The sequence below is a fragment of the Lissotriton vulgaris genome, chromosome 2_1 (genome assembly GCF_964263255.1).
Source record: "Lissotriton vulgaris chromosome 2_1, aLisVul1.2, whole genome shotgun sequence".
NCBI lineage: Eukaryota > Metazoa > Chordata > Amphibia > Caudata > Salamandridae > Lissotriton > Lissotriton vulgaris.
Window position 1 is genome coordinate 542,138,935 of NC_141687.1, and position 21,787 is coordinate 542,160,721.

Genomic DNA, 21,787 nt, shown 5'->3' on the forward strand with positions numbered 1-21,787 from the left:
CCGTGTCGGGTCTCCTCCGTGGCGTGACGACTTGCAGGTAAGCGATGGTGTGTTTTGTAATTTACATTTTTATGTCATTGTAACTTCTTTTATGTGTTCAGCCTATTTTGTTTATATTGTAATGTATTTATTTTTTGGGCCTGTTCTCTCTAGTGTTTTTGTGTCGGGTCTCCTCCGTGGCGTGACGACTTGCAGGTAAGCGATGGTGTGTTTTGTAATAGTGTTTTCGTGTCGGGTACGCAATTTACATTTTCATGTAATACTTATTTGGTTTACAAGTGTTTAGCCTATTTGTTTTATATATTTTGCGCCTGTTCTCTCTAGTGTTTCCGTGTCGGGTCTCCTCCGTGGCGTGACGACTTGCAGGTAAGCGATGGTGTGTTTTGTAATTTACATTTTTTATGTCATTGTAATTTCTTTTATGTGTTCAGCCTATTTTGTTTATATTGTAATGTTTTTATTTTTTGGGCCTGTTCTCTCTAGTGTTTTTGTGTCGGGTCTCCTCCGTGGCGTGACGACTTGCAGGTAAGCGATGGTGTGTTTTGTAATTAATAAATGACTGTCCCTTTTGAATGCCTGGGAGTTTTTTGTAACTTTGGAAAGTGTTTTTGGAATTAATATATCTAACTTTCTTTGCAGGTATTTTTCGGCGGCGCGGCGTGGTAACGATTTCTGGGCGTGGTAACGATTTCCGGTCGCCATTTTGTCTTGGGATTCTTGGCTCGCTCGCTGTCTGTCTCCGTGGTACGATGGATTTCAGGTATGCGATTTACATTTTTTTGTCATTGTAATTTCTTTTATGTGTTCAGCCTATTTTGTTTATATTGTAATGTATTTATTTTTTGGGCCTGTTCTCTCTAGTGTTTTTGTGTCGGGTCTCCTTCGTGGCGTGACGACTTGCAGGTAAGTGATGGTGTGTTTTGTAATAGTGTTTTCGTGTCGGGTACGCAATTTACATTTTCATGTAATACTTATTTGGTTTACAAGTGTTTAGCCTATTTGTTTTATATATTTTGCGCCTGTTCTCTCTAGTGTTTCCGTGTCGGGTCTCCTCCGTGGCGTGACGACTTGTAGGTAAGTCATGGTGTGTTTTGTAATTTACATTTTTATGTCATTGTAATTTCTTTTATGTGTTCAGCCTATTGTGTTTATATTGTAATGTATTTATTTTTTGGGCCTGTTCTCTCTAGTGTTTTTGTGTCGGGTCTCCTTCGTGGCTTGACGACTTGCAGGTAAGCGATGGTGTGTTTTGTAATTAATAAATGACTGTCCCTTTTGAATGACTTTGAGTTTTTGTAACTTTGAAAAGCGTTTTTTTTAAATTAATGTATCTAACTTTCTTTGCAGGTATTTGTCGGCGGCGCGGCGTGGTAACGATTTCTGGGCGTGGTAACGATTTCCGGTCGCCATTTTGTCTTGGGATTCTTGGCTCGATCGCTGTCTGTCTCCGTGGTACGATGGATTTCAGGTACGCGATTTACATTTGTATGTAATTGTAATTTCTTTTATGTGTTGGAGTTTTTGTAACTTTGGAAAGTGTTTTTGGAATTAATATATCTAACTTTCTTTGCAGGTATTTTTCAGCGGCGCGGCGTGGTAACGATTTCTGGGCGTGGTAACGATTTCCGGTCGCCATTTTGTCTTGGGATTCTTGGCTCGCTCGCTGTCTGTCTCCGTGGTACGATGGATTTCAGGTATGCGATTTACATTTTTATGTAATTGTAATTTCTTTTATATGTGTTCAGCCTATTTTGTTTATATTGTAATGTATTTATTTTTTGGCCCTGTTCTCTCTAGTGTTTTTGTGTCGGGTCTCCTTCGTGGCGTGACGACTTGCAGGTAAGCGATGGTGTGTTTTGTAATTAATAAATGACTGTCCCTTTTGCATGACTGGGAGTTTTTGTAACTTTGAAAAGCGTTTTTTAGAATTAATTTATCTAACTTTCTTTGCAGGTATTTTTCGGCGGCGCGGCGTGGTAACGATTTCCGGTCGCCATTTTGTCTTGGGATTCTTGGCTCGATCGCTGTCTGTCTCCGTGGTACGATGGATTTCAGGTACGCGATTTACATTTGTATGTAATTGTAATTTCTTTTATGTGTTGGAGTTTTTGTAACTTTGGAAAGGGTTTTTGGAATTAATATATCTAACTTTCTTTGCAGGTATTTTTCGGCGGCGCGGCGTGGTAACGATTTCTGGGCGTGGTAACGATTTCCGGTCGCCATTTTGTCTTGGGATTCTTGGCTCGCTCGCTGTCTGTCTCCGTGGTACGATGGATTTCAGGTATGCGATTTACATTTTTATGTAATTGTAATTTCTTTTATATGTGTTCAGCCTATTTTGTTTATATTGTAATGTATTTATTTTTTGGGCCTGTTCTCTCTAGTGTTTTTGTGTCGGGTCTCCTTCGTGGCTTGACGACTTGCAGGTAAGCGATGGTGTGTTTTGTAATTAATAAATGACTGTCCCTTTTGAATGACTTTGAGTTTTTGTAACTTTGAAAAGCGTTTTTTTTTAATTAATGTATCTAACTTTCTTTGCAGGTATTTGTCGGCGGCGCGGCGTGGTAACGATTTCTGGGCGTGGTAACGATTTCCGGTCGCCATTTTGTCTTGGGATTCTTGGCTCGATCGCTGTCTGTCTCTGTGGTACGATGGATTTCAGGTACGCGATTTACATTTGTATGTAATTGTAATTTCTTTTATGTGTTGGAGTTTTTGTAACTTTGGAAAGTGTTTTTGGAATTAATATATCTAACTTTCTTTGCAGGTATTTTTCAGCGGCGCGGCGTGGTAACGATTTCTGGGCGTGGTAACGATTTCCGGTCGCCATTTTGTCTTGGGATTCTTGGCTCGCTCGCTGTCTGTCTCCGTGGTACGATGGATTTCAGGTATGCGATTTACATTTTTATCTCATTGTAATTTCTTTTATGTGTACAGCCTATTTTGTTTATATTGTAATGTATTTATTTTTTGGGCCTGTTCTCTCTAGTGTTTTTGTGTCGGGTCTCCTTCGTGGCGTGACGACTTGCAGGTAAGCGATGGTGTGTTTTGTAATAGTGTTTTCGTGTCGGGTACGCAATTTACATTTTCATGTAATACTTATTTTGTTTACAAGTGTTTAGCCTATTTGTTTTATATATTTTGCGCCTGTTCTCTCTAGTGTTTCCGTGTCGGGTCTCCTCCGTGGCGTGACGACTTGTAGGTAAGTGATGGTGTGTTTTGTAATTTACATTTTTATGTCATTGTAATTTCTTTTATGTGTTCAGCCTATTGTGTTTATATTGTAATGTATTTATTTTTTGGGCCTGTTCTCTCTAGTGTTTTTGTGTCGGGTCTCCTTTGTGGCGTGACGACTTGCAGGTAAGCGATGGTGTGTTTTGTAATTAATAAATGACTGTCCCTTTTGAATGACTGGGAGTTTTTGTAACTTTGAAAAGCGTTTTTTTGAATTAATTTATCTAACTTTCTTTGCCGTTTGGACCTGGCAGTAAGATAGAGACAGCGCTCGTCTATTTTAAAACTGTGTGTTTTATTTAAGTTGTATACTGTAAATAGTGCATTAGAACTAGCGCCTTGTTAATTGCTGTGCTTTTTGTAAAATTCACTCCCCCCCCTGCACCACACGCCTTACTGATTCTGGCTGGAGTCGCCTCCCTGCATTTCTTCGTGGGGGCACTTCCGGTCGCCCTGCTGGAAAAGCGGTTAGCGCTCTAGTGCTCTACTTCCTGAAGGCTACTTAGCCCTCGCAAGCGCTCGGGCGCGCAGCGATCGCGCGCAGCCCCGCCGAAGACCCGCCAAAGAGCTGCCCGTCTGCGCCCGTCCGCGCTAAGGCGCCAGTCCCCCTGGTTTGTTCACTCTATCGGTCTATTATTATTCGGTAAGATGTGTTATTCTAAAGCGGAATTGCTTGATTTACAGCACTCCACCTGCAGTTGTGCCAGACGCAACCCAGCCCACATGCGACATCCCGTACTACACCCCTCTCAACTTTGCTCCTCTAGGAATACCACACCCAATCCCGCCAAGATCCACACTCTCAGGATAGGTCATCTTAATGTGAGATCTGTGCATAAACACCACTCTGAAATTTCTGACCTCCTGACTGACCACTCTCTCGATGTCTTGTTCATGACGGAGACGTGGCTTCTCGATGAAATGGACTCGGTTTGCAACTTGGCGACGCCCACAGGTTATACCATTCACACTGTGAATAGAGGCATGAGAGGGGGGGGCTTGGCTCTAATAATCAAATCCCATCTCGACTGCCTATTTAGCAAAATTGATATTAAGGGCTGCGAAAGTGCGCGTTTTTCTATCAAAGCTAACCCTCAGTTCTGCGCAACGGGGCTTCTAATCTATAGACCCCCTGGTGCAGACACCCCTTTCATTAGCTCACTCCTACAGTTTCTAGACATCAACATCCTTAAATCTGCTAACTTTACAATCATGGGTGACCTTAATCTCCATCTTGATAAGGACTCCGAACCCAAAATGTCCACCTTTCTTGCTGATCTTGCGGCCTTCCAACTTACTCAATTTGTGAAGGGCCCCACTCACACAGCGGGTCACCTTCTTGACCCCATTTTCTCCAATATCACGAGCTGCTCCGTAGGCACGCCGATCCCCATGACCTGGACCGATCATTGTTTAGTAACTCTGTCCATCCCGTGCAATTTGAGATCTGTCGCGGTACCTACTCCCTCAGTCCTGAAACGGCCATGGAGAAAGCTTCATCTTGAAGACCTGCACAATCTTCTGGTATTAAATCCTCCACCCCTTACCGAAGATTTAGATGTAAGCTATGACCAGTTCTGCCTATGGATCACTCAGGCTCTTGATACCTTGATCCCGGCCAGATGTTGCAAAGCTCACACCCATACAGCTAGCCCTTGGTATAACTCCGAATTAGCTAGCCTGAAAAAGGAATGCAAAAAGGCAGAGAGGGCATGGAGGAAGAACTGCGATGTCAATCTAAAACTAGACTATGTCATGCTCCAAAAAACCTACCATCGTAAGATCTGTAGAATAAGGGCGGCATATTATGCCAAGGAAATTAATAACAGCTTTAACACCTCGAAAGCTGTATTTAAAATCTTGAAAGATCTCACCGCAAAGAAAACTGTTAACACCACTATCACTTCCCCCGACCTCTGTAATAACATGGCCAATTTCTTCACCAACAAGATCCTGAAAATCTACGACTCCTTTCCCAAAGGCCCGCAGCCAGTTGCTATCTTTGATCCTACTAGGCCCTCTCTCTCCTCTTTTCCCACGCTTGAGCGAGAGAGTTTTCAAAAAATCTGCAAAAAGATTAAATCAGGCTCTCCGGCAGATCCCCTTAAACCGGATACTTTCTGCGAAGCCCATGAATCAATCACTGAGCACATCCGAGAAATCATCAATCGGTCCCTTCTGACCGCTAAAGTTCCCTCCAAGTGGAAGCAGGCATGGGTTTCTCCCATTCTGAAAAAACCCACTCTAGACCCCTTGCTTACTGAGAACTTTAGACCTATCTCCCTGCTCCCCTGGCCTGCCAAAATTATCGAGGCACACGTCAACAATATTCTGACAGAGTTCCTCCTTACCAATAACATCTTGGATGACTCTCAACACGGGTTTAGAGCCGGTCATAGCACCGAGACCGCCTTGCTCAGTGTTTCAGAGGACCTCCGTACCATCCTAGACACCGGAGGCACGGCAGCACTGGTCCTGTTGGACCTCAGTGCTGCCTTTGACACGGTGTCACACGAGGTCCTCTTGTCGAGATTAGAGGAGATTGGGATCACAGGGCCAGCGCTGGAATGGTTTAGAGACTTCCTTTTCAACAGGTCTTTTAGAGTCTCTACCCCTCCTTACATCTCTGAGGAACATAACATTGGACAGGTAGTGCCGCAAGGCTCTTCCCTGAGCCCCACCCTGTTCAATGTATATGTCCGCCCCCTGGCAGAGGTAGCTAGAAGAAATGGACTTGCCCTGGTTTCCTACGCCGACGATACCCAGTTGGTGGTGTCACTTAATGACAACAGTGGTCTGGAGGCTCAACACTTCAAACAGACACTCACTGACATCACCAACTGGATGACGGCGAATTTTCTTCAACTAAATGCCGGGAAAACGGAGATTCTCCTCCTGGGCAAAAACACCTCGTCCTGGGGTGACAACTGGTGGCCGGATGTGCTAGGTTCTCCCCCTACGCCTAAGGAATGTGTCAAAAATCTGGGAGTTTGGGTGGACTCTGCTTTAAAGTTCACGCACCACACCAAAAAAGTTGCCGCCACATGCTTTGGCGTCTTGCGTAACATCAGGCCCATTCTGAAGTTCTTTGACTGCCGCACTCGCCAACTTATCGTCCAGGCGACCATTCTCTCCAGACTGGACTATGCGAGCTCCCTTCTATTGGGAGCTAATCTAGCTGAAATCACTAGATTGCAAAGAGTTCAGAATGCGGCCGCCAGGGCTCTGGTTGGTCTCCCGCGCCATTCCTCTATATCGGGAACCTTGAAGAAACTGCACTGGCTCCCGGTGGGCAAAAGGGTCCAGTTCAAAGCATTGTGCCTCGCTTTCAAAATCCTTAAAACCTCCTCCCCCCCAATGCTTCGCCCACTCCTGTCAGAGTACATCCCTAGGAGATCGCTCCGGTCAGAGGGGCAGCATCTTGCGATCATCCCCCGCACCAGACTGGCTAGAGTGGGCTGCCGCTCTTTCAGTTTCCTAGCGGCCAAGCTATGGAATAGTCTCCCTGAAGCTATCCGCGGGATTCAGGATCTCCTAGTCTTCAGAAAGGCTATCAAAACACACCTCTTTCAACAATAGTTTCATCCTTAGCGTCTCCACTTCACTGTACACTGTCCTTCCGCAGCGCCGGGACGCCCCTTTGCTGAGGCAGCCGTGCGCTATACAAATCACCATAGCATAGCATAGCATAGGTATTTTTCGGCGGCGCGGCGTGGTAACGATTTCCGGTCGCCATTTTGTCTTGGGATTCTTGGCTCGATCGCTGTCTGTCTCCGTGGTACGATGGATTTCAGGTACGCGATTTACATTTGTATGTAATTGTAATTTGTTTTATGTGTTGGAGTTTTTGTAACTTTGGAAAGGGTTTTTTGAATTAATATATCTAACTTTCTTTGCAGGTATTTGTCGGCGGCGCGGCGTGGTAACGATTTCTGGGCGTGGTAACGATTTCCGGTCGCCATTTTGTCTTGGGATTCTTGGCTCGATCGCTGTCTGTCTCCGTGGTACGATGGATTTCAGGTATGCGATTTACATTTGTATGTCATTGTAATTTCTTTTATATGTGTTCAGCCTATTTTGTTTATATTGTAATGTAGTTATTTTTTGGGCCTGTTCTCTCTAGTGTTTTTGTGTCGGGTCTCCTTCGTGGCGTGACGACTTGCAGGTAAGCGATGGTGTGTTTTGTAATTAATAAATGACTGTCCCTTTTGAATGCCTGGGAGTTTTTTTTAACTTTGAAAAGGGTTTTTTGAATTAATTTATCTAACTTTCTTTGCAGGTATTTGTCGGCGGGGCGGCGTGGTAACGATTTCCGGTCGCCATTTTGTCTTGAGATTCTTGGCTCGCTCGCTGTCTGTCTCCGTGGTACGAGGGATTTCAGGTACGCGATTTACATTTTTATGTAATTGTAATTTCTTCTATATGTGTTCAGCCTATTTTGTTTATATTGTAATGTATTTATTTTTTGGGCCTGTTCTCTCTAGTGTTTTTGTGTCGGGTCTCCTTCGTGGCGTGACGACTTGCAGGTAAGCGATGGTGTGTTTTGTAATTAATAAATGACTGTCCCTTTTGCATGACTGGGAGTTTTTGTAACTTTGAAAAGCGTTTTTTAGAATTAATTTATCTAACTTTCTTTGCAGGTATTTTTCGGCGGCGCGGCGTGGTAACGATTTCCGGTCGCCATTTTGTCTTGGGATTCTTGGCTCGATCGCTGTCTGTCTCCGTGGTACGATGGATTTCAGGTACGCGATTTACATTTGTATGTAATTGTAATTTCTTTTATGTGTTGGAGTTTTTGTAACTTTGGAAAGGGTTTTTGGAATTAATATATCTAACTTTCTTTGCAGGTATTTTTCGGCGGCGCGGCGTGGTAACGATTTCTGGGCGTGGTAACGATTTCCGGTCGCCATTTTGTCTTGGGATTCTTGGCTCGCTCGCTGTCTGTCTCCGTGGTACGATGGATTTCAGGTATGCGATTTACATTTTTATGTAATTGTAATTTCTTTTATATGTGTTCAGCCTATTTTGTTTATATTGTAATGTATTTATTTTTTGGGCCTGTTCTCTCTAGTGTTTTTGTGTCGGGTCTCCTCCGTGGCGTGACGACTTGCAGGTAAGCGATGGTGTGTTTTGTAATAGTGTTTTTGTGTCGGGTACGCAATTTACATTTTCATGTAATACTTATTTGGTTTACAAGTGTTTAGCCTATTTGTTTTATATATTTTGCGCCTGTTCTCTCTAGTGTTTCCGTGTCGGGTCTCCTTCGTGGCGTGACGACTTGTAGGTAAGCGATGGTGTGTTTTGTAATTTACATTTTTATGTCATTGTAATTTCTTTCATGTGTTCAGCCTATTTTGTTTATATTGTAATGTATTTATTTTTTGGGCTTCTCTCTCTAGTGTTTTTGTGTCGGGTCTCCTTCGTGGCGTGACGACTTGCAGGTAAGTGATGGTGTGTTTTGTAATTAATAAATGACTGTCCCTTTTGAATGACTGGGAGTTTTTGTAACTTTGAAAAGCGTTTTTTTGAATTAATTTATCTAACTTTCTTTGCAGGTATTTTTCGGCGGCGCGGCGTGGTAACGATTTCCGGTCGCCATTATGTCTTGGGATTCTTGGCTCGATCGCTGTCTGTCTCCGTGGTACGATGGATTTCAGGTACGCGATTTACATTTGTATGTAATTGTAATTTGTTTTATGTGTTGGAGTTTTTGTAACTTTGGAAAGGGTTTTTTGAATTAATATATCTAACTTTCTTTGCAGGTATTTGTCGGCGGCGCGGCGTGGTAACGATTTCTGGGCGTGGTAACGATTTCCGGTCGCCATTTTGTCTTGGGATTCTTGGCTCGATCGCTGTCTGTCTCCGTGGTACCATGGATTTCAGGTATGCGATTTACATTTGTATGTAATTGTAATTTCTTTTATATGTGTTCAGCCTATTTTGTTTATATTGTAATGTAGTTATTTTTTGGGCCTGTTCTCTCTAGTGTTTTTGTGTCGGGTCTCCTCCGTGGCGTGACGACTTGCAGGTAAGCGATGGTGTGTTTTGTAATAGTGTTTTCGTGTCGGGTACGCAATTTACATTTTCATGTAATACTTATTTGGTTTACAAGTGTTTAGCCTATTTGTTTTATATATTTTGCGCCTGTTCTCTCTAGTGTTTCCGTGTCGGGTCTCCTCCGTGGCGTGACGACTTGTAGGTAAGCGATGGTGTGTTTTGTAATTTACATTTTTATGTCATTGTAATTTCTTTTATGTGTTCAGCCTATTTTGTTTATATTGTAATGTATTTATTTTTTGGGCCTGTTCTCTCTAGTATTTTTGTGTCGGGTCTCCTTCGTGGCGTGACGACTTGCAGGTAAGCGATGGTGTGTTTTGTAATTAATAAATGACTGTCCCTTTTGAATGACTGGGAGTTTTTTTAACTTGGAAAAGGTATTTTTGAGTTTATTTATCTTCCTTTCTTTGCAGGAATTGGGCGGCGGCGGCGTGGTAACGATTTCCGGTCGGCATTTTGTCTTGGGATCTTTGGCTGTCTGTCTCCGTCTCCGTGGTACAAGGGATTTCAGGTACGCGATTTAAATTGTAATGTAATTAGTATTTCTTTTACAGGTGTTCAGCCTTTTTGGTTTATATTCTTTTAATGTTTCTTTTTTGGGCTGTTCTCTCTAGTGTTTCCGTGTAGCCTGCCGTGACGTGTCGGGTTTCCTTCTCCGTGGCCGAACGACTTTCAGGTAAGCGCTGTGGTCATGTATTAGTGCGACTCGGTGTAGATAGATTGGAATGTAATTTGTATTTTCTTACAGGTGTTGTAGATTGTAACGTAACAGGTGTTCAGGCTATTTGGTTTATGTTCTTCTAATGTTTCTTTTTTGGCCTGTTCTCTCTAGTGTTTCCGTGTCGGGTCTCATCCGTGGCGTGACGACTTGCAGGTAAGCGATGTGTTTTGTAACTAAAAAATTACTGTCACTTTGGAATACCCGGAGTGTTTTTTTACGTTTGAAAAGTAATTTCTGACTTCATTTATTTTCCTTTATTTGCAGGAATCTGTCGGCGGCGCGGTGGGGGTAACTATTTCCGTTAGCCATTTTGTTTTGTCATCTTTGACTCGCTGTCTCCGTCTCCGTGGTGCAAGGACTTTCAGGTAGGTGATTTTGTTTTTTTTCCAAAGTAATAAGTGTAGCTCATGTGTTTTTGTTCGCCATTTTGTCTGGTGATCTTGGCCTGACTATTCAGGTAAGTGCGACTCGTAGTACATACTTTGTAATGTAATTACTGTTTTGTTACAGGTAACTTCATGCTCCTTTGCTTATAATCTTGGAATATATTTTTGTTTTGCAGCTCTCTCGTGTTTCCTTTATATGTTCGGACGTGGCCTCCGTGCGCTTTGTTCGTGGTGCAAGTAAGCTATTTAACCTGTTCGATATTAATCTCTCTTTTCGGCTTCTTTTTTAGGTACTTTCGTATCGCCTCAGCTGCTTGGTGCCTTTGCTCGTGTCTTTTGTGATCTTTGGCTCGCTGTCTCCATGGTGCAAGGCCTTTCATGTAAGCGATTGAATCGATTTTGTCTTTTGTAAAATAAAACTGTTTTGTTTCTTTGAATGCTCTATATTTTTTAATACATCTATTTTCTTTTCGTTGCAGGTATTTGACGGATGGTGGCACTCGTAATTCTATTTTGCTTACTTTAATAGCTATTTTATATCGTGTGTTTTCTGTGTAGGGAATTTTTGCAAACAGCTATCGTGTTTTTCTACTTTAACAAAATGATATTCACCAGCACTTTTTTTTTATTTGCAGGCAGTGTGGCGCCAACTCGTCTACCACCAAGCTTTGATATTCAAGATAGGCAAAAGTCGCACATAGCCACTAAGTACTCTAACGAGTCACAACATCCATGACCTTTTCATTCGGCCAGACAGCCTCCTATCGGCAATTTACATATGTCGAGACAGCAACATCCTAAACAACATCTCACCTACATGTTCTTAACAACAAACTTTTCAAGTCTTTTGTTATTTAATGAACTAACTGCGTTTTTGTCTTCCACAGTATGTAAAGGACTACAGCCACGGAAAGAAACATTTCTTCGAGCGAGCTCAGAAGGTATACTTCGAGACAGCGGACTGGAGCCTCTCTAGAATTTTCGACCGATCTCAGGAGGTATACTTCGAGACAGCGGACTGGAGCCTCTCTAGATAAACTGTAAGTTACTTGCCTTTCTGTGAAAGTAATTTGTCCTTTTGAGCAGCGGTATTACGACCACATTTTTCAGTTTTACACGTGCAAACCAAGCAGTAATAATATGAATCACTTTAGATTTAAATTGTGTTGCCTATACGTTTGGCCAATTTCACCATGTTTTTGTTTAATGCGTTTGAGTTCTTTTTGGTACATCGCCAATAGGTACATTTACGATATAAATGTTTGCGCATGTCTACTTTATTCATGGACTTTGCAAATTCAAACAAATGCTTACATTGTAAGGCCTTTCTGTTTAATTAAATTCGCCATTATGTACATTTTGGATGCCTTGTTTGTGCGATGCCAGATTTTATTTAATATGCTGCAATCGTGGGGCTGAGAGTTAGCTGAGCACAAGCATGTATTTGTCGCAACACTAGATTTAGTCAGAGCATGAAGGCCCGTTACATTTACTGAGAGCATAAAGAACCGTTAGGATAAGGTGAAACCAGACGAGTTTCAGTGCAAAGTTATACATCGGCAAACTGTGCATTTAGGATGAAAATGTTTGCGCATGTAAGTTTAGCCCTTTCTGTGAAAGTAATTTGTCCTTTTGAGCAGCGGTATTACGAGCACATTTTTCTGTTTTATACGCGCAAAGCAGTAATAATACGTATCACTTTAGATTTAAATTGTGTTGCCTATACATTTGGCCAATTTCACCATGTTTTTGTTTAATGCGTTTGAGTTCTTTTTGGTACATCGCCAATAGGTACATTTACGATATAAATGTTTGCGCATGTCTACTTTATTCATGGACTTTGCAAATTCGAACACATGCTTACTTTGTAAGGCCTTTCTGTTTAATCCAATTCGTCATTATGTACATTTTGGATGCCTTGTTTGTGCGATGCCAGATTTTATTTAATATGCTCAAATCGTAGGGCTGAGAGTTAGCTGAGCACAAGCATGTGTTTGCGCAACACTAGATTTAGTCAGAGCATGAAGGCCCGTTACATTTACTGAGAGCATAAAGAACAGTTAGGATAAGGTGAGACACGACGACTTTCAGTGCAAAGTTATACATCGGCAAACTGTGCATTTAGGATGAAAATGTTTGCGCATGTAAGTTTAGCCCTTTCTGTGAAAGTAATTTGTCCTTTTGAGCAGCAGTATTAAGAGCACATTTTTCTGTTTTATACGCGCAAACAAAGCAGTAATAATACGTATCACTTTAGATTTAAATTGTGTTGCCTATGCATTTGGCCAATTTCACCATGTTTTTGTTTAATGCCTTTAAGTTCTTTTTGATACATCGCCAATAGGTACATTTACGATATAAATGTTTGCGCATGTCTACTTTATTCATGGACTTTGCAAATTCGAACACATGCTTACTTTGTAAGGCCTTTCTGTTTAATCCAATTCGTCATTATGTACATTTTGGATGCCTTGTTTGTGCGATGCCAGATTTTATTTAATATGCTCAAATCGTAGGGCTGAGAGTTAGCTGAGCACAAGCATGTGTTTGTCGCAACACTAGATTTAGTCAGAGCATGAAGGCCCGTTACATTTACTGAGAGCATAAAGAACAGTTAGGATAAGGTGAGACACGACGACTTTCAGTGCAAAGTTATACATCGGAAAACTGCATTTAGGATGAAAATGTTTGCGCATGTAAGTTTAGGCCTTTCTGTGAAAGTAATCTGTTCTTTTGAGCAGCGGTATTACGAGCACATTTTTCTGTTTTATACGCGCAAACAAAGCAGTAATAATACTGTTAGAATAATAATCAGCCACACGATGAATCAAGAGAGCTGAGTTTATTCACGTCTGGTCTCTCGCACTGCGCTCACCTCAGTGAACGTTCTATGTCAAACGCCCTACCAACATTCCATGGGACAAACAATACCGGTTGTAGGAGGGAGGGGGGGAAAGGAACATACCATTTGTCTATGTCAAACAGGAACGATAACAACATATCTTAGCGCACTTAAACTAGATGAGATTACAACACATCTCCCCTTGTACATGGACAACTAAGTGAAAGGTCCTCAGAGAGGAAAGATTACACCGTTTAGGTTACATAGTCTTTTTGCCAACTAGGTGGCTGACGCATCCTGGTCACTCTGGTTTCCTGCGTGTCCGATGAATTATCGTCTGGGGTTTGCTCACCAACGGCCGTTGGTACGCACACATCTGGGCAAGCACTCACATTGTCTATACTCCATGTACTTCCATCCTCCAACACCAGGGAGTTATTGTTCACTCTCTGTATCCTTGCAGGTTTTGAGAAGGAGGACACTTTAGCTCGACCCACAGCAGGTCTTTTGACCACCACCCATTGACCCACATAGAACTTCCTGGAGGATGTTCCCCATTTCTGGTCATACTTGGTTTTGTACTCCTTTTGATGTAGCTCCACCTTGTCTTTCACAGACCGCCTGTCCACCCACACAGGACTGCTCCCATTCAACCAATTAGGGTTAAGCTTGGACCCTGGGTTTCTCCCTTTGAGGGACACAAATGGAGACACCCCTGTCACTGCATTAGGGGCAGAATGATATGACCATAGTGTTTTTCTAACTGCCTCCTCTACTGGTTCGCACATAGTAACAGCCATTTGAATAGAACTCTTCACCATCCTGTTTGCCCTCTCCACCATACCGTTAGCCTTGGGACAGTAAAGAGGTGTTCTTATGTGTGAGATGGCTAAATCTGACAAAAACCTTTTCATGACTTCTGACGTAAATTGGACCCCATTGTCTGTCACTAAGGAACTGGGGATACCTTCTGTAGCGAATATTTCCTTCAGGAATTCTATCATATCCTGAGTGGTTATAGAGTGGACAAACTTGGTGCTGATCCAATGTGAATGGTAATCTATATTTACAAACATGAATCTCTGGTTGGCTCTGAGGAAATTCATGGGCCCTATTATGTCAATTCCCAACTTGTCCCATGGTTTACTGGGAACATCTATAGGAATAAGGGGGGCTTTGTGTACAACTTTTGATTTGTCACTTCTTCCACACGCTTCACAATCTTTTACCATGCTTTCCACCAACCCATCCATGCCTGGGAACCAATAGTGTTGTCTCACTTTACTCTTTGTCATACTCCTTCCTGGGTGACCCTCGTGTGCTAGCACAATGATCCTGTTTCTCATGCCAGCCGGGGGAATGACCTTGTTTCCTCTCCAAAGCTGACCATTCATGCTGGAGATTTCATCCTTCACAGACCAATAAGGCTTGAGGTTCTCAGCTAACTCTCTATTGTGCTCAGGCCACCCTTTCTCAACAAACTTCATCAGTTCCTTTAATTCTGGGTCACTTTGGGAATCATTCTCCCATTCCTCTTTACCGATGGCTGGAAGTTCCACCGCAAGTATAGTTTCATCTGGTGGTTCACTCACACTGTCTTCACCTTTTATGGGCAACCTAGACATACAATCTGCAATGGTATTTTTCTCTCCAGCCACATAACACATTGTGAAATTGTACCCTTGTAATGCCAGTACCCATTTAGCGATACGTGGAGTGGCCCTCTCCAAGTTCTTAGTTGAAAATAGAGGAATCAACGGTTTATGGTCAGACCTTAGGGTGAAAGGGATACCCCACAGGAAGAATTTAAAGTGGATTATAGCCCAATAACACGCTAAGGCTTCCCTTTCAATGGTAGAGTAATTGGATTCAGGGTCCTTCAGTGTCCTGGAAGCGAATGCAATGACCCTCTCACATCCACCATTGTTTTGGGTGAGGGATGCCCCTAGGCCCTTGCTGCTAGCATCTGTAGTAAGAGTAGTCTTTTCATTTGGATCGAACATCCCCAATGTGGGTGCTCTTGCGATAGCTGATTTAATATACTTGAATTCCTTATCGCACTCCTCACTCCACTTAAAAGTGCTATTTTTTTTTAAAAGTTCCCTCATGTTGCTTTTGTGACTAGAAAAATTCTCCACAAACTTGCTCATGTACTCAACCAATCCCAAGAAGGATCTGACCTCCTCTTTAGTAGACGGAGGGGGTGCAAGGGATACAGCATCTACCAAACTGGTTTTAGGTTTTATCCCTTCGCCGGATATGGTATGCCCAAGGTAGGTCACAGATTTGACTCCTATCTTACATTTGTCCTTTTGTGTAGTAAAACCAGCTTTACTCAATTTACATAAAACTACTCTTAGGATAGAGTTATGCTCGCACTCTGAGTCTCCGTAAATCAATATATCGTCCTGGAAGCACAGAACCTTACTGAGGTCTTCCAGGATGTGTTGCATTATGCGTTGGAAAACCGCCGCCGCGGACGCCAACCCGAAAGGCATACGATTATACTGGTATGCTCCGAATGGCGTAATGAAAGAAGTAAGGTTTTTGGACTCCGGATGAAGGGCAACCTGGTGGTATGCCGCCGAGAGATCCAATACACTGAAAAATTTAGCCCCCTTTATCACACTGAGCATTTCATTTATTCTAGGGAGAGGATGCCTCTCTACCCAGATATTGGCATTAAGATCTCTAAGATCCACGCACAAACGAATCCCTTTGCCACCACCTTTAGAAGCGACAACAATGGGGGCTAACCATTCTGAACTCTCAATTTTTTCAATCACCCCCATGGACTCCAATTTTTCCAACTCTTTTTGCAGGGAATCTCTCACCACCAATGGCACTGATCTAGCTCGGTGTACTGTGGGCTTGCAATGTTTTTTAAGTTTTATTTTATGAAGGAATCCCTTTAACAATCCTAACTCACTAGAGAATACTTCAGGGAACTCCTCACACACCTCATTACCAATATTGGGTTGATCAATCAAATAGACAGGTTCCGAGGCATTGGGGTCTAATCTTATACCTAGGTCCTTTTGATGCCTCCATCCCAGTAAGCACGATCCTTTCTTAGTTAGATACACTTTACCCACAGTAGCTCTTTCTTTAAATCTGATGTGCATAATGATCATTCCTACAACAGGTATGGTGTCATGGTTGTAACCTCCCGGGTTGATGTCAGAAGGCAAAACTTCATAAACTTTGTCAACAGACCTGGTCTTAAACGTGGTTTCATCTATAAGAGTGTATGGTGAACACGAATCCGCATATACTCTATACGCCACACCATCAAGCATAATCTCACATTCTGGATAGCTACATCCTGTATTTTCAAGCAATTCATTAACCATAAATACAATGTCCTCCCTTGGCTCTTCATCATCCCAAATCATATGGGTCATTTCTTTCTTTATATCATGACACACCTTGGTGAAGTGTCCCCTCTTGTTGCATTTTCTGCACATGGCACCCCTTGCTGGACATTTTACACTACTCGCCAGGTGATTAGGATTACCACAACGGAAACATTTCATCTTTTGAGACTCTTCCTTTAGGATAGTACTACTTTTATGCATATATTTGCCCTTGTCATACTTATTGGACACTTTCAGGACTTCATCCTCACACACTTGTTTCACCTCAACCGCCTCTTTCATCTCATTCATACAGAATGCTGTGTGTTCAATGCTTTTAGCTATGTCGATAGCTTGCTTCAATTCAGGGGCATCAGCAAGTAATTTTTCTTTTATTTTCCTATCAGAAGTGCACCTGACCAATTGGTCTCTGATAAGCGAATCTGTGAGATTTCCAAAATCACAGGTGGAAGACAACCCTCTAAGGACTGCTATGTAATTCACCACCCTTTCTTGTTTCCCTTGATTCCTTGAAAAAAACTTGTGTCGCTTCAATACCACATTAATTTTTTTTCCAAACTGGACTTCTAATTTTTTCAAGGCAATACGGTAAACATCTGGTGGAGCATCCCCTTCTCCTTCTCCACCTCTATTTTCCAACTCAATTTCAGGTAGATTATCATACATTTCTCTCGCATGCTTACCCAAATTGTGTAATAATATGTGCAATTTCCTTTCTGATGAAAACCTGTTGCCTCCTATAGCTATCAAATTAGATTCAAATATCTTCTCCCAATTCTTCCATGGAGTGAGAGGTTCTCCATCATCATTGAGAAATGGAGGGGGTTGTGACATTGACATTGCAGTAGCCATTACAATCTAAAACACTCTACACCCCCGTGGGAATTAAAAGGTGCAATTTTAACGATACAATGCTATCTCCTTAATATGCAATACACTTTTAAGAATGCTCATGGCACATATATGTCGAAAATGGTACCAACAATGTCAACAGAAACAGTTTCAGTCTCAGTAAGCTGTGCCCGTCAGCGTGACATGCACCAATTAGTGACTAGATGAATGCTGTGCCTGTCAGCGTGAACGCACACCAAGCTCCTTAATACTGTGGGACTAAGTGCCCTGTAACGTTGAAAATATTTAGCTGTGTTATCAGCGTGAAGCGCAACAGCACCCTCTGACAAGCTTTTAGATGTAAAGCTGTGCTTGTCAGCGTGAGAAAACAACAACTCTGAATCACAGGAATCAGACTCCACACTATATGCTTCCAACGACACGTGATGCTGGGCTGTCGTTCTCCTTGGCTTCCCCACCGGATCTGTCAAAATTAACACAGGTGCCTTGGTGTTCCTCACACACCCAACTTTGTGCCAGCACCTTCCAGATTGTAGATCCACATCAACACGCGAATACCACAGTGAAAGCAGGACTGTCCGCTTCACAAAAGTCAAAACACACGCCCTGAGTAAAAGTTGAAAACTCCGGGTGTCGTCAGGGATAAACGCTCTGCTAATTGTTCTGTCAAGCAGGGAAGCTACGAGCGGAACAGCTGACTGAATTGTAACATCCGCGCCGTGACAGATGAAGAGCAATAACACACGCGGTGCTCCTTACTTAATAGCTCCCATAACAGTCACTGGGTGGTCGGTGCGCCGTTATGAAAAGCGCCGACCTCAATTAATCATTCGCCCGTAACAGATGGAAGGAACACACGGAATACCGCTTAAAAGCACAGCGGAATGCGATGACAAGCTTGGCTAAATTTTACGCGCAAGTTTCAAAAGCGCCAGCCAAAAGTCAATAAACGCCAAGAATTTATCAACGTGTAACCTCTTCAGGAACGAGTAAAGAGCCTCGCGAGAAGGAAAAGAACGCTGGGCTCCATAAACAACTCGTCAGCAAACACAGTTCGCAATTCACAGAAGACTCACGGTTACTTGAACTTGGCGTCGTGGTTCACGGCAGTGCTGAATAAACGGGGGAAGACCAGATCTGCCCCCCGCGCAGCCCCGTCGCCAATTTGTTAGAATAATAATCAGCCACACGAGGAATCAAGAGAGCTGAGTTTATTAACGTCTGGTCTCTCGCACTGCGCTCACCTCAGTGAACGTTCTATGTCAAACGCCCTACCAACATTCCATGGGACAAACAATACCGGTTGTAGGAGGGAGGGGGGGAAAGGAACATACCATTTGTCTATGTCAAACAGGAACGATAACAACATATCTTAGCGCACTTAAACTAGATGAGATTACAACAAATACGTATCACTTTAGATTTAAATTGTCTTGCATATACATTTGGCCAATTTCACCATGTTTTTGTTTAATGCCTTTGAGTTCTTTTTGATACATCGCCAATAGGTACATTTACGATATAAATGTTTGCAAACTGTGCATTTAGGATGAAAATGTTTGCGCATGTAAGTATGCCTTTCTGTGAAACTAATTTGCAGTAAGAATACGTATCACTTTACAATTAAATTGTGTTGCATATACATTTGGCCAATTTCACCATGTTTTTGTTTAATCCCTTTCAGTTCTTTAGGTAAGACTAATCTTTCACACACACATATATATATATATATATATATATATATATATATATATATATATATATATATATATATATATATATATATATATATATATATATATATATATATATATATATATGTTTAGTTACAACTTTAGTTCACAAACTGCTTTGCACGATGCGAGAAATTAAATAAAACACTGACAACATTCCTTGTTTTATTTTCACTACGTGCATGCGCGGATTTCTATATTTTTAAAGGCACATACAAACCAGTAACGTGACGCAAATAATTGCCATACTATTACATTAGAACACATTAATCGCTAATACGCAAAGCTTTAGCTAAGATTCAATTTGCACAGTTTGCATGAGAAAATCACTGCTTGTTTTGCCTGCACTCATAATATTTTGCTAATGCTATATTTGTTTTATAGGGTCAAAAAGTAGACGTTTGTTGCAACTGACCCATCGACTACACATATTTGAAATTCGTTATATAAACACGGTATGTTAATACTTTATTTATTTTACTTAATACATTTCTTTTTTTAATAATTGCTGTCTGTACTGGGCATTCTTTGCTGTATAGTTATACACAAAATTTCGCTCATAAAGCACATCTTATGCGTTTGTACGTGAAAGCTGCACTGGTAAAGTTGTAGTCAGCAGAGAAGGAAAACTTATAACCAACACTTTTTTTACAGGTCCCTGTAGGAAATGCTTAGAAACTCATTTACCACACGCAATATACATAGATCTCCTTCTTTCCTGCCTTCCCTTTCAATTTCTTTCTTGCCTTTCCTTATGTCTCTCTCCTGCATTTACTCTGCATCTCCCTCACAATTTTACATTCACTGTCCTTTCTTTCACTCTCGCATTATTCTTCTCTCCTTTTCTCCTACTTTCTCTTTCCTTTGCTCTCCCTCTCTCTCCTGCATCCTCTCTCTTCTGCCCTCACCCTATATATTCATCCCCACCTTCTTTACAGGTCCCTGCAGCAAATGCTTACATACTAAGCTAGCACATGCAACATACATACATCTCCCTCTCTTGACTTCCATTTCAATTTTGCATTCTTGCCTTTCTTTATCTCTCTTTTGCATTTACTCTGCATCTCCTTACCCATTTTGCCATCAGTCTTTCTCTTTTATTTACTCCTGCTCTATTCTTCCCTCACTATTACTCCTTTCTTTTTTTCTTCTCCTCTCCCTCTTTTTTCATCCCCTCTCTTATACATACTCTCTCCTGTCTTCCCATCTTCTTTCCTTCTATCATGCACGCTTTTTCTTTTACTCCCTCACTCTATTCTCATATATCTCATTCTTTCCTGCCTTTCCTTATCTCTCTCTCCTGCATTTACTCTGCATCTCCCTCACAATTTTACATTCACTGTCCTTCTTTCTTTCACTCTAGCACTATTCTTCTCTCCTTTTCTCCTACTTTCTCTTTCCTTTGCTCTCCCTCTCTCTCCTGCATCCTCTCTTCTGCCCTCACCCTATATCTTCATCCCCACCTTCTTTACAGGTCCCTGCAGCAAATGCTTACATACTAAGCTAGCACATGCAACATACATACATCTCCCTCTCTTGACTTCCATTTCAATTTTGCATTCTTGCCTTTCTTTATCTCTCTTTTGCATTTACTCTGCATCTCCTTACTCATTTTGCCATCAGTCTTTCTCTTTTATTTACTCCTGCTCTATTCTTCCCTCACTATTACTCCTTTCTTTTTTTCTTCTCCTCCTTCTTTTTTTCATCCCCTCTCTTATACATACTCTCTCCTGTATTCCCATCTTCTTTCCTTCTATCATGCACGCTTTTTCTTTTACTCCCTCACTCTATTTTCATATTTCTCATTCTTTCCTGCCTTTCCTTATGTCTCTCTCTTCTGCATTTACTCTGCCTGCATCTCCCTCACAATTTTACATTCACTGTCCTTCTTTCTTTCACTCTTGCACATATCTCTCTCCTTTATGCTCTCTCTCTTCCCTCTCTCTCCTGACCCCTATTCCAGCTGCTCTCTCTCCTTCCTTCTTGCTCCCTCTCTATTATGCTTCTCTCTTTATCTCCCTCTCCTTTCTGCTTTTTTCCCTTGGCCATCGCTCTCCCTCTTGTCCCTCTTCCAATTGCTCCCTTAATTCTTTCTTGCTCATGTTTATCCTCCCTTTACCTTCTGCCTTCTCTCTCTCTCTCCCTTTTGCCCTCTCTCTTAGTTTCACTGTCTATCTCCTTCCCTATCTAGTTCTCACTTTCTATCTTGCACTCGTTTTTTGGCCTTTGACTCCATTCTGCACTCTTTTCACCCTTTCTATGTTCTCTCTCATGATCTCCATTTATCTTGCATCCTCTCTACTTCCTTATCTATCATACTTCTATTTCCTGCACTCTCTTCCTTCTTTATCTTTGTCGTCTTTTCACCTCTTTGCGTTCTCTCCTTATCAAGCTTCTCTTTAACTTGCACTGTTCCTCATCCTTTCTTTATCTTTCTCCTTTTTTATTTTCACTCCTTTTCTTTTTGCCTATCCTCCCCTCTTTCTTTCCATCTCTCTCTTCTTCCTGACCTCTATCTCTTTCTACCTTGCTACTTTATAGTCTTTACTACTATACTAGTTACTCTATAATACATAGTGCTTCTA

At 41.9% G+C, this 21,787-nt stretch overlaps 1 long non-coding RNA gene across 1 annotated transcript; it reads left to right on the forward strand.

The window, feature by feature from the left end:
• The first annotated feature begins 9,698 nt into the window (after nucleotides 1-9,698).
• LOC147730720 (uncharacterized) lies at nucleotides 9,699-10,663 on the forward strand. Its single transcript, XR_015308596.1, has 4 exons — nucleotides 9,699-9,802; nucleotides 9,906-9,967; nucleotides 10,124-10,165; nucleotides 10,277-10,663. It is a non-coding gene; the product is annotated as an uncharacterized LOC147730720 (long non-coding RNA).
• The last annotated feature ends 11,124 nt before the right edge of the window (nucleotides 10,664-21,787 follow it).